The 12,278-nt window shown below is 42.0% G+C and overlaps 1 non-coding gene across 1 annotated transcript; it reads right to left on the reverse strand.

The window, feature by feature from the left end:
* Nucleotides 1-11,318: 11,318 nt before the first annotated feature.
* LOC132646649 (U6 spliceosomal RNA) lies at nt 11,319-11,425 on the reverse strand. The gene has a single exon (XR_009584898.1). It is a non-coding gene; the product is annotated as a U6 spliceosomal RNA (small nuclear RNA).
* Nucleotides 11,426-12,278: the final 853 nt, after the last annotated feature.

Raw genomic sequence — 12,278 nt, forward strand, 5'->3', positions numbered from 1 at the left:
AACGAGGCGGCTAACAGAGAAACCTGGCCAGCCAGTGACCACAGCACCTAGTGTTTGCCAATAAACGCTGATCCAGTTCCAGTGAAATAAGAAACTTTCAACTCTATGTCATGGTTTTGTGCAGTCATTTCCAAGCACAGTTATTAAGGGAAATGATTGAGTTAATGTTCCATCTGTTGATGCACAGGGAGTCTTGTAAGAGCTAATGACACAAGAGTTGGGTTTTGTGCAGCTACTTTGGGGTCAAATAGTATAAAATTACTTATATGTTTGACTTCAGGTAGCATTAGAGGCAATCAGGATTCTGCATCATCCACTGATGATTCAAGAGATTAATATTTTACTTCCTATTTGAATTCTTTTTTTTTTTTTTTTTGAGGTTGGGTTTCTTTGTGTAGCTTTGGCTGTCCTGGAACTCACTCTGTAGACTAGGCTGGCCTCGAACTCAGAGATCAGCCTGCCTCTGCCTCCTCAGTGCTGGGATTAAAGGCCTGTGTCACCAAGCCAAGCATGAATTATTTTCTTAAGGGTGAGGTTCAACTAAGACCCTCAGATAAGAAATACCCTTGGTTGCTCAGCAGTGTGTTTTGAAGCTACAGAAATGAGGAAAACAGACATTTATGCTTAAGGAATTCACAGGTCACCTGGGAGGTAGGTGAGTCAGGGAACTGAATAGTGCAGAAAATACTGAGGTCCTATCTGGACAATCTGAGATTACGGAAGAGTCCGATGGACCCTCACTAAGGGTTTAAGGGAGGCTGGGTAGAATATTTCTTTTCTTCTGAAGGCTGATGGTAACAGCTTTGCCTAATTTGCGATAGGCTGTATTTTCCACATAACTCCATACATTGAGCCAACACCGTCCGTCGCGGGCTGTTTTTCTTCTTAGTACAAAGTGCACACCTGACCCAGCAGATGTGGCCTGGCTCTCAGGAGTGGTCTGAAAAGGACTGGCAGAATCTGTCTGTGATGTGTATCTGTCATGGAGAAGCAAGCTGAAAACAGTTGGAGACGGACACTGGAACTCAGAGCCCACGGAATGTGTAGAGTGGACACTCACGTAAAGAAAGTTGAATGCTTACGTGGAAACTTCCAGAATGCAATGTAGATCAGGTATTCTGTTTCTTCTCAGTTTTAGAAGCTACTTTTTAAAGCCATATGCAGAAAGCATATGGAAGAAAGAAGCGCAAAGAAGAAAATATCGATCATATTTGCACAACCCAGAGTCCATATTTTAATTTTTAAAATATCCTTTGAAGTTTTTTCTATGCATGTATAGATATATAGGCTTAAGTATACTGCATAGGTTTAAACTGCACTGCATACAGAGCGAGGGGTAGCTTTGATTTCATTTAGGGTCATTCCATATGAATGTTCTTATGATTTCACAACTTCCCACTACATGGTTACATTGCTTTCTTTAACTACCTTTTTCTCTTTAAGTCTCTATTTTTCCAGTTCTAGCTATTATAAGAAATGTAATGAAAAAAAAACCATAAATATGACATGGCTCCTGTTTGCCTGAGAACATCAAATTTCTTTTCTTATCTTCTGGCACATATTGTGAAAATGCTTTCCAGAAAGTTTCTACTTTTGCCAATAATAAGCATTATTTGTGAAATACGTATTGGGTGACAGATAAAACCAAGATTCCAATTTTAATTTTTATTTCTGAACTATTGTGAATGCTGACCATTAAAATATTTATAGACCTTTTTAAAATATTTTCTTTTTAAAATTTTCAGTGATTTTGCATTTTTTTTCTATTGAGAAATTTGTACGCAATTTTGTGTAGAGGAACTAAACTGAAAAATCTATAATTTCTAAATATTTTCATGCTTAGATTCCTGTCTTGAATGTGCAATGTATATCCATCTAAAATTATTCCAATCTTTATCTTTAATATTACATTTCTCTACAATTATCTTTTAAATTGGGTTGGGGTTTGTTTGGGTGTCTAGTGCAAGGTAAGGATCACAGACACAGCAATGAGAAACGCTCCCCCAATGAGGCAATACGCAAGTAGAAAGTGTCCTTTGGGTTAGCAAGATTGCTCAGTGGTTAAGACCATTTATTACACTTCCAGAGAACCTGCGTTTGATTTCCAGAGTGCGCAGAGTAGCTCACAGCCATCTGTCATTGCAATGTATGTAGTGCACAGACATACACTCAGGCAAAACACAATAATAAACAATTTTTAAAAATAAACAATTTTAAAAATAAAAGGAAGGAAGGGTTTGATTTCCTTGAAGTGAAACACAGCACAAATCAGATAGCATGCACATGCAAACCAGAATCGACAGGGGCCAAAGGCAACCTCTGGAAGGCTGTAAGATCTGGCTGCAGTGGTTCCTTTGCAGAGACTACAAGCCCAGGAATTTAAACTCATTTTATCGTACTGGCCTTAAACGACAAACATATTATCAGTCACTGTCTACCAGACAAGCTCTTTCTGAACATGAAACACGTAGGAGAAAAAAATGACACAGTGGTGGCCTTGACCTCTGATTTCATACGCAGCTATTGAGCACCTATGCCAGGTATGTTCTAGGCTGCGAAATAACTGGAATTAGAATGGCCATACTGAGGGATGCAGCATTGCGATGTCTTACACTGTGGAAGCAAGAAACAGTGTCAGATTAATATGCTTCCTGTGTTTGAAAAAGGAGCAGTTCTTCTAAACATAATTAACCCAGGAACAGCTTTTATGGAGCATAGTAACCCTGTGAGGGAATGTGATGGCAGAAGTCACTGGCTGCTCAAAGGACTACCTAATGGGACAGAAGAGGGGCAACGTTTCCTCCAAGTTTACTCAGAGGTAATGGGAGCTTTGGGTATTGCTGTTTTTAGGATGTTTAGCTTATCTAGTGGGCTAGCAGTAACTGAAAAACATTTTACAAAGCTATCAAATCCTTTCCCCACCCACACATTTTATTTTGTAGCCTAAGTTCTTTGTCTGGGATCAAATTATAACACATAACCTTGTTTGTCTCTGGTACTGCCTTTATGGAATTATACCCGAGGCCTATGCCCTTGGTCTTGCCTGAAGGATAGCATACATAGCCAACAGCTTTATGACATTCACTGCCATCAAAGTAAGGACATTGCTTCACACACCATCTTTCCTGTGACAGTCTATTAAAATCGTTTTTTTCTGGCTGAAGATGTAGCTTAGCAGTAAAGCAGATGCTTTACTGGGGCCGGAGTATGATTCTAGGATCATCACCATAAACAAATCAAAGACGCAAAGTACATTTTTCTTCCTTCCCCCCCTTCCTTTCCTTCTCACTCCTTTTGAAACATCTTTTAAAAAATTCCGAAGCAAATAAACATTAAATTACAATGACATTAATTATGTAGAAACCTATTCCTTTCATATCCTAACCTCCAATTTCCTTTAATAATTTCTTAAATCTGACTTATTTTTCCTTTTGGATACGTGCACTGCTAATTGCATGTTTTGATATCTGATCGATTGTTCTGAGTCCATTCTCGACAAACAGCAGTCCAATGAATTATTAATTCCTAGATCCCTTGATGTCATGAAGAACAGCAACAGCCAAAACAGTCTTACTATGCAGCCAGCACAGCTCAGCAGGAATGTCTGCCTGCCTGCTATGTAAGCTCTGTGCTCAGCTGAGGGGACGATTTTTGTCGCTCCTACCTGATCTTTGACATCTAGTTCTTAAAGAAAATGTATGAATATTATAACAAGGAAAACAATACACGCTAATTTCTGTTTGACTTGCAGTGACTTGTGAGTTTCATTAGTTCAAACCCATTTCCCTAAAGCAAGCGTATGCCTCTGCGAAGTTGGAATAGACATTTCAAGCTTTCATATAGACATGGGGCCTTTTTCATAAACCTTGCAAGCACTGGCTCATGACTGGGTAAAGCAATGTTTAGGGAGCTGGTCACTAAGTGTCTCTTCCATTGTTATTCAAGACAGAAATTTTTTGACTATAGATTAATTCCTCTAGATGCTAACAGCCTATTCTTTATGAATTTTTTACTAAAAGAAAAGTCCTACAAAAGGTAGTGCTTCATATAATTACATAAAATATGATATATAATATATATGATATATTTGTCATATATAAAAACATGTTATATATTATATATGTAATAGTTCTTACCAGCTAATTAATAGGCTATTAGTTAAGAGAAGATAGAGAACGAGGCTAGAGGAATGGGTAGTCTGTTCACAACCCTAAGAAGAAGGATGGGAGAGATAAAATTGCTATTTCACAGGCTTCTCTGGATCAATTCCACACTTCACTTGAGATAAGCAGTGAATAAGCTCATAGAAGCATCTCTGTGGGCAATGAGTAATGGGTATCCAGCAATTCTCTAATTGAAAGAAATGTGCAGGCAATCACTAACGACAAAACACATTGTCATAAGCCGATGGTAGCCCTTAATTCTTTGTACATAATTTACTATTCAACTCCTCTCAAATCTAAGAGATACGCTTTTGAGAGGAAGGAACTTGTGTCTTTAAATTGGCAGGCCAGGAGAAATAAGCACCATTCATTCATTCATTCATTCATTCATTCATTCCCTATAGTCTACAACCAGCTGGAGATTTGGCATCCTCGTAGGGCCTCTGTGAAGCCAAGTGTTCTCTGCCAGGTGGTAGTCCAGGATGTGGCTGTTTGGTTCTCTCAGGAATGGCTAGAGCGCTTTAGGGCAAGGTTCCAGCGCTAGGCCAGGGTATGGAAAGTTGTTATGGTTAGTTGCCCTTTTAAAACGAGATCACCGGTGGCAGTGAAAACTCTGGCATTTCAGACTCTACGGCCATACCAAAGCGTTACAGTTTGTTACAGTTAAGCTGCTGTGCTAAGCATGGCAGAGGCCAGAAACCCACCAGAAGGCAGGACTGGTGAGATGCAGGTCAATGGCTGCTGAGGCAGGACGCGGCTGACCAACCGGCAGTCAAGCCCTGGGTAGCCCAGAAGCTCTCGGCCGTTGGGCAGTCTCCAGCCAGCCTAGCTGACAGCCAGGCCCCGGAAGCTCAGTGGTGAGTCTCCAGGGAGGAGGGGAGCCTTCCTCTTCCAGAATAAATGACAAACCTCAGGCAGCCCTGGTGGAAAGCTGATGGTATCACGCAGCTCTCAGCACCCGGCAAATTTATTTGCAATCAGGGATTTATAAACCTTGGATGATGGGAGGGGTTTCGAGGGTCAATGCTTGATTTACTTGATGCAGTGGTTCAGTACCTCTTTCAGGTGCGGTAGCGGGGCGCTCGAGCCTAAGGAGAACATAGTTCTTAATTATCCTGCGGGTCGGGGAAGAACTAAGCCAGGGGTCCCCAGGTGGCTGCTTTTCAGGAAAGGCGCGGGCCTGTAATCTTTCTCTGAGGGCTTTGTGACATTCCTTACAAAATCAAGATCACGTGGAGAAAGAAACCCCGCTGAGAGAAACGGGGTCCACCATCTTAGACCTATCGCAAAGGCTACCGGGAAATGTCAGACTACAACCTCACCCCGCAGAGCTCCACAGCCAAGGAGCTGTCATTGGTCTTTGGGGATGGCTCTTGAGGGCATACAAGAGAATCTGTCCAAGGAGGTGGGCAGGAAGGTGGGGGCAAATGAGGGAGCAAATGCCATGAGAGTCACACACAGTTTCTTTAGAGGCCTTTATCATGGTTTGAGTCACATGGTTCGAGGGTGAAGTGTCCACGGTGGATTCCCGCGTTTGAGTGCCTGGTCTCCGGCTGGTGGTGCTGTTCTGGAAGGGAGGGAAACCTTTAGAAGGTGGAGCAGCTCAGCAGGACTTGAGGATTTAGAGCCCAACTCACTTCCTGTCTGTTCTCTGCCCCCTGACTGCAGAGACAATGTGGACAGCTACCGCACAGGCGGGCGTGTTCCCGGCCTCGGTGGACTGTATCCCTCCCTAAACCATGATCTCATACAAACCCTGCCTTTCTCAAGTTGCTTTTTGCCAGCTATTGGTCACAGCAATCTATAGTATAGTGTAGGGATAATGTTATTGTGCATGGTGTAAAGATTCAAATGCCGGTTTCTGTGACCCCCATATCTGGCTGCAATCACTGAGCCTTTTACACTTCCTCTACTCAGATCTTAGGAGCCTCCCTCCTCCTCCCAGGAGGGAACGTTTCAATTCAAAGAAAGCGGGTACATGATTACTATGCTCTTCGAACTCTTGTTTAGATTTTTCTTCTTCCATCTTTTTGCTCTTCCCAGGCCAAACATAGTACTTTGTCCTTTACTGGACTCAAATACATATTTGCTGACTTAAACTGAATTAAGGTAGAATTTATCAGTTAACGATTAGAAAGAAGGCTTTGTCAGTTTACTTCTCTCTCAAATCAGAAAAAAAAACAACAACAGAAAACTACAAATCATTGTGAAATAAGAAAGATTGTACCTGCCTTTTTTTTTTTTTCTGTCAAAGTTATGGAAGATAACAATTAAAAAAGTAAAAGCAGTGATGATAAGGAGAAGAGAAAGAGAATTAGATGTAGGAATAAAAGAAGTGGATGGGACACTTAGGAACCCATCATTCTTTAAGGCCTGGTTTGATAAAAGCTTTGAAATGGTAGGCAACATTTTTAGTGAAATTGTCCACAGACCTCCAACATCTCCCAAGGCAATCAACATAGTAAAGGCTTTCCATATTTTCTTTTTGGGTTATTTTTGATGATTTATATTTTATTAAGAAATCATTAATTTTTTTGATTTGAAAATGTACCGTTATGTCTTAAGATTTTTAAAAGTTTCCCATTTGTTGCAGCTTATACTCTTTTCACTGACGTGTGAAGCAGTCATCTTTTTCACTGCTTACTGTGGAGTTTAGCGGTGAGATCTTCTTGGTCAAATGTCTTTTTAGAAATGTTTCATATTTTTACATTTCCAAAGAGTTAACTTAATTTTTTTCGTTAATATTTTATAATTTATACTTAATTTCTTGGATTATCCACAGTTTTAACGTGCAGTGTTTTCTTTATGGATATACGTACATATGTGTGTCTAATTTTTGCCAATATTTTGTTGCTCTACCAAAACTGCGTATTTTACAGGAGGAGACATCAATATTATTCTAAATACTTTATTTATTTATTTATTTATTTATTTATTTATATTTTTTTTGTATACTATTCTACTCTCTTTTTATTTTCACTCGGGTACCGTATTATCTCATCCTAAAAGAAGGATTATGGTATCTTATTTGATCGGGTCTCATCTTGTATGGGACACGCCCACAGTTCTTCATTATCCCTTTGTGACAATCACTGTCTCGTTATAAATGTTTTATGGAGGCCAATTGGCAGTACAGTGTCCAATTAAATATGCAAGATGACCCAGCAATCTCACTGACAAAGCAACACCCACAGAAAGCTACAGCCATGAGATATTATTTGTGGTCTGGAGAGTGGGAATCCATCTAACCTGGATGACTGTCCCTCTAGGGCTAACCAGTCAATGGTGGCTGCAACAGAATCCTGAGAGCAGGTGCCAGGCCGACGCTGTATGTAACACATTAGAGGGATGCATCCTCATGACATTGCGTGAAACAGGGAACGCAGAATGTGGCCGAGCACGGCTTCACTTTCATAACTGAAAAGCGTAAGCCCGGCACTTGCAGTGCAGTTACCTACTCCAAGGGCGGAGGCGGAAGGATCACTTGAAGCTCAGAGGCTGGAGACCAGTCTGGACAGCAAGCGAGACATCACGTCTTAACCAAACAAAAAGTGCGTCTAAGATATCGACGCACAGTTTGCAGTAGCTTGCAGGCAAAAACGCTCTGGAATAGTCGCTTCTGTTAGGATGAGGAAATGTAGGTGAGGGATGGGCCTAAGAGGAAATAGGCTAACTGACGAGGAAGAGAGAGGCATCTAACGTGGAGCGCCGATGAGGATGATCGACAGGGCTCTGCTTGAGCTCCCTCCCTTTCCACAAACAATAGCAGCAACAATCACACACCACACACACACACACACACACACACACACACGCATACATACACACACACGACAAATATGGCGAGAGCCTGAAAACTGGCAGGCTGCCCATCTCTGTCATAGTGTGTGTAATGCGAGGCGATCGCTGTGTGGAGCGTGTTGTAAGAAGCGAGCGGTAACTCCTTGAAGACGCCACCGTGGCCTCTGCCCGCAGAGAAGCTCTTGCAGGGGGTGGGGCTGTGGAGGAGGCTCAGGCAATGATGATGGAAACCAGCAGAACTGGGTGGCGGCTGTTGAGAAACTAAAGGCAATGTAAGATGACATTTGTGCCTCTCTCTTCAACAACTGGATTTAGCCATCGTCTGAGGTGGGGGAAAGAAAGGGAGGTAAAAGGGGAAAATAAGAACTTCTCATTCAGGGTATTTATCAAGTTGTGTTTCACATGCCTGTTAGGCATGCAGTGAAAACAGCAATCAAGCAATTGGTAATACGGCTTAAAGATACACATTTAGGGGTTGAATTTGGTATACAGGGGAGCCAATTCTCTGTATTCAGGTCACCTTTGCCAAGTCACACAGTTTCTGGGTCTTTATGTATAAAGTGACGACACTCATCTTCTACTTGGGAATATTAAAACATCTAATTAATGCATCTAAAATCTTGGCATACAATACAACACAAAACAAATGCTTAATAATGGCCCTGTGGCCTTTCAAAGACTATCCAGCACGGTATCAAAGCAGATGCCGAGACTCATAGCCAAACTTTGGGCAGAGTGCAGGGAATCTTATGAAAGAAGGGAGAGATAGAAATACCTGGAGAGGACAGGAGCTCCACAAGGAGAGCAACAGAACCAAAAATTCTGGTTACAGGAGTCTTTTCTGAGACTGATACTCCAACCAAGGACCATGCATGGAGATAACATAGAACCCCTGCACGGATATAGCCCAAGGCAGCTCAGACTCTAAGTGGGTTCCCTAGTAAGGGGAACAGGGACTGTTTCTGACATGTGCTCAGTGGCTGGCTCTTTGATCACCTCCCCCTGATGGAGGAGCAGCCTTATCAGTCCACAGAGGAAGACAGTCCTGATGAAACCTGATAGGCTAGGGTCAGATGGAAGGGGAGGAGGACCTCCTCTATCAGTTGTCTTGGAGAGGAGCATGGGAGGAGATGAGGGAGGGAGGGTGAGATTGGGGAGAGATGAGGGAGGGGGCTACAACTGGGATACAAAGTGAATAAACTGCAATTTGTAAAAAAACAAATTAATTAAAAAAGAAAAAAGTAGTAAAAACCAATGATTTGGAAAAAAAAAATAGTTCCTGTGACCAGGGAACGGCAACAGCATCACGTGAAGGAGGTTGACAGTGGGAAGGTCATGGCAAAGTTTGTAGGCCATTGTAAATAACTTATAGTAAATAACCTTTTATTCCAGAGGAGGCATAATTGGATAATCCTAATGTCATTGGCATATTATTTAAGTTTTAGCATCTGGCCTTGATTTTTCAGACTTGTAGACACATAAGCTATTATTATAAACACCAAATGGACAATCAGCAAAACTGTGCTTCTGTCAGAATGTGCTCAGAAGTGATGATGAATGGAGGTCCTATGATCTGAAAGACATTTGGGCCGGTCTCAACGACTCTCAAATCTGCACTGTTCCCTGGGGTTCGCTGCCAGCTTGTGCATAGCCCTCTTTTCTCTCTTGTACTCAGACTCTGTTCTTGAGCAGTAAGCAATTGGAGCCTCGGGGACAGCTGGCATTGTGTAGCTAAGCAAAGTTCCAGAGCCACAAAGTGAGGTATCAGTAGTTTATATTTGCCATGCTGCATCAACACAGATGCTGAACTCAGCTGCCATCCAACATTTCAGCAAATATCCTCTTTCCGACGCACCCCCACAGCTTACCTGTGATTACAAGCAGCGATTCAGCATTTCAAAGAGGTTGCCTTTCACAGAGGAGGAGCTATCTAAGCATCCACAGACTACTTGAGACCACTTATGAGGGGAGGGGTCAGTTGTACTGTGGAAGATCTGCGCTTTAGCTTACATGAGGTAAGCAGCCATTCATAGCAGGGACTTGGTGACGGGGCTGGGGGGTGCTGGAGGTTCTGACCTGACAGCTCTCTTCATGTGTTTATGGAACTGATGTGACAAGTGAGGATGAGCCCCTGTGAGTGTTTCAGATACTCATCCTTTCTTAATCCTGTGAGTAGAGTAACTACGGCACAGCCAGGTATCGACTCTGACATATCACAGAAAGAAACTATTGAAAAATAAAAATAAGAGCAGCAGGAGAGTGGGAATGACCTTTTATTTACTGTCACCTCCTGTGGGTCAAGATCAAAGTCAGGAAGCTGGGCATGTTGGTGCATGCTGTAATCCCAGCACTCAGGGAGGCAGAGGCAGGTGGATTTCTATGAGTTCATGGGCCAGCCTGGTGTACAAAGCGAATCCAGGACAGCCAAGGCTACACAGAGAAACCCTGTCTCAAAAAAGCCAAAAAAAAAAAAAAAATCGAAACAAAACAGAAACAAAAGGTTAAAATCGGAGCTTGGCTGGCTGACTCTATGGCTTTGTAATGGTATCAGCGGGGTTCTTGAATAGCGTTCATGCAGCATCTGGTCTAGTCTTCAGGTCCAAGGCATCTTCACTTATATTTCTGGTGTCTTTTGGGTGATGTCAGACAGTTTGGCTTGGTGCCCCCCCCTTGTCTATGAAATCTGCGAGGTCTCCTTCCATGTGTTCTCTTAAGCAGGGTTGTTAGAGTTATTTTAAGGCTTCCTCGAGACCAGACTCACAGAGGTCAGGGCTGGAGCTGAAGCAGCATTATTTCTGCTTTGTCTCACTGGTCCAGAGACCAGCGGTATTCACCCAGAAGGACAGAACGACTCCAGCTCTGAAGTGATAAGAGCCTAAGAATATTAACTGCACAGTGCTGGGCTATTCCAGCAGTTGTTGTTACAGTGTGCCAGTAGCATGGACAGGTGGGATTATGTTTTTGTGACACTATGGATGCTAGAGCTTGGCTGTGTGGTTTTTTTTTTTTTTTTTAGATTTTTCAGTTTAATGAGAAACTTAAAAAAAAATACAAACAGGAAGTTCACTTTAATGTTGTACAAAAAATGAGTTGGACCAAAAGCTAATGAACAGTCATATGTTTGCACCACTATCTAGTTCATATTTTTTACTCTTCAAACAGGAAGGTGGTGGCAATTTGGGGAACAAGAAAAAAACCCAAATTTTTCTGCAATTATTCTTCTACACGTGTAAGCTGTGCTCACGGAGACGGCCTCTTTTACTTCTGTGTGCAGAAATTCAGTTGCATATAAAATTGAACCTGCTCAACATCTGAGGAAGACTAGAAATGATGGGTCCATATCCGGGTGCATGGAAAAATATGGAATGCTTCACGAATTTTCGCGTCATCCTTGCACGGGGGCCATGCTAATCTTCTCTGTGTCGTTCCAGTTTTAGTATATATGCTGCTGAAGCGAGCACGTGGTTTTCAATAGAAGCCATGTGATCTTAACAGTCTGAGTCCATAAGCATTTTTTAAAGATTTATTTATTATTTATATAGCATTCTGCCTGCATGTGTGCCTGCACACTGGAAGAGGGCACCAGATCTCGCTACAGATGGTTGTGAGCCACCATGTGGGTGCTGGGAATTGAACTCAGGACCTTTGGAGGAACAGCCAGTGCTCTTAACCTCTGAGCCATCTCTCTAGCCCCCATAAGCATTTTTTAAAAAGTCAATCTTATGAAGTACTTTAAACGAAGTGATGTGCAGTAACTTTAGAGTTCACCTCTATCCATGTTGATGATTACATATACTTGAATGAGCACCAACACAGCTAGGACAGTGATTCCACTCCCTAAAGCATCACAATGTCCATGTACCTCCTTTTCTAGTTAGTTTTATCTAAACTGCCACCCAGGCAAACAGTAAACTGCTAACACCATCCCTGAGAACTGTCCCTTGCAGAACATCACACAAATGGACAAGCGAAGCACATGATTTCTCATGTCTGACTTCAACCACACTGCATGCTTTTGAGAGTCATTCACCTTTTCTTCCTGACCCAAATTCTTTTCCATTGGTCAGAAACATCCCATTATGTTTCCATGTTGACAGAGTTTGGCATTATTTCTAGTTTAGGGTCTTCTGAATAAAGTTATTAGCGATCGTGTACACAAATCCATTTGTGGACATGTTTGTCTTTCTCTTTGTGAAATACTCAAGAATTTGTGAAAATGGTTTCATGGTGATTTTTATCACATCACATTATTTGTTCGGCAAGTTTGCCAGTACTTAAAATTGTCTTATGTGTACATGTGCATGTTGATATGTG

Source organism: Meriones unguiculatus, chromosome 11 (genome assembly GCF_030254825.1).
Source record: "Meriones unguiculatus strain TT.TT164.6M chromosome 11, Bangor_MerUng_6.1, whole genome shotgun sequence".
In the NCBI taxonomy this organism is placed as follows: domain Eukaryota; kingdom Metazoa; phylum Chordata; class Mammalia; order Rodentia; family Muridae; genus Meriones; species Meriones unguiculatus.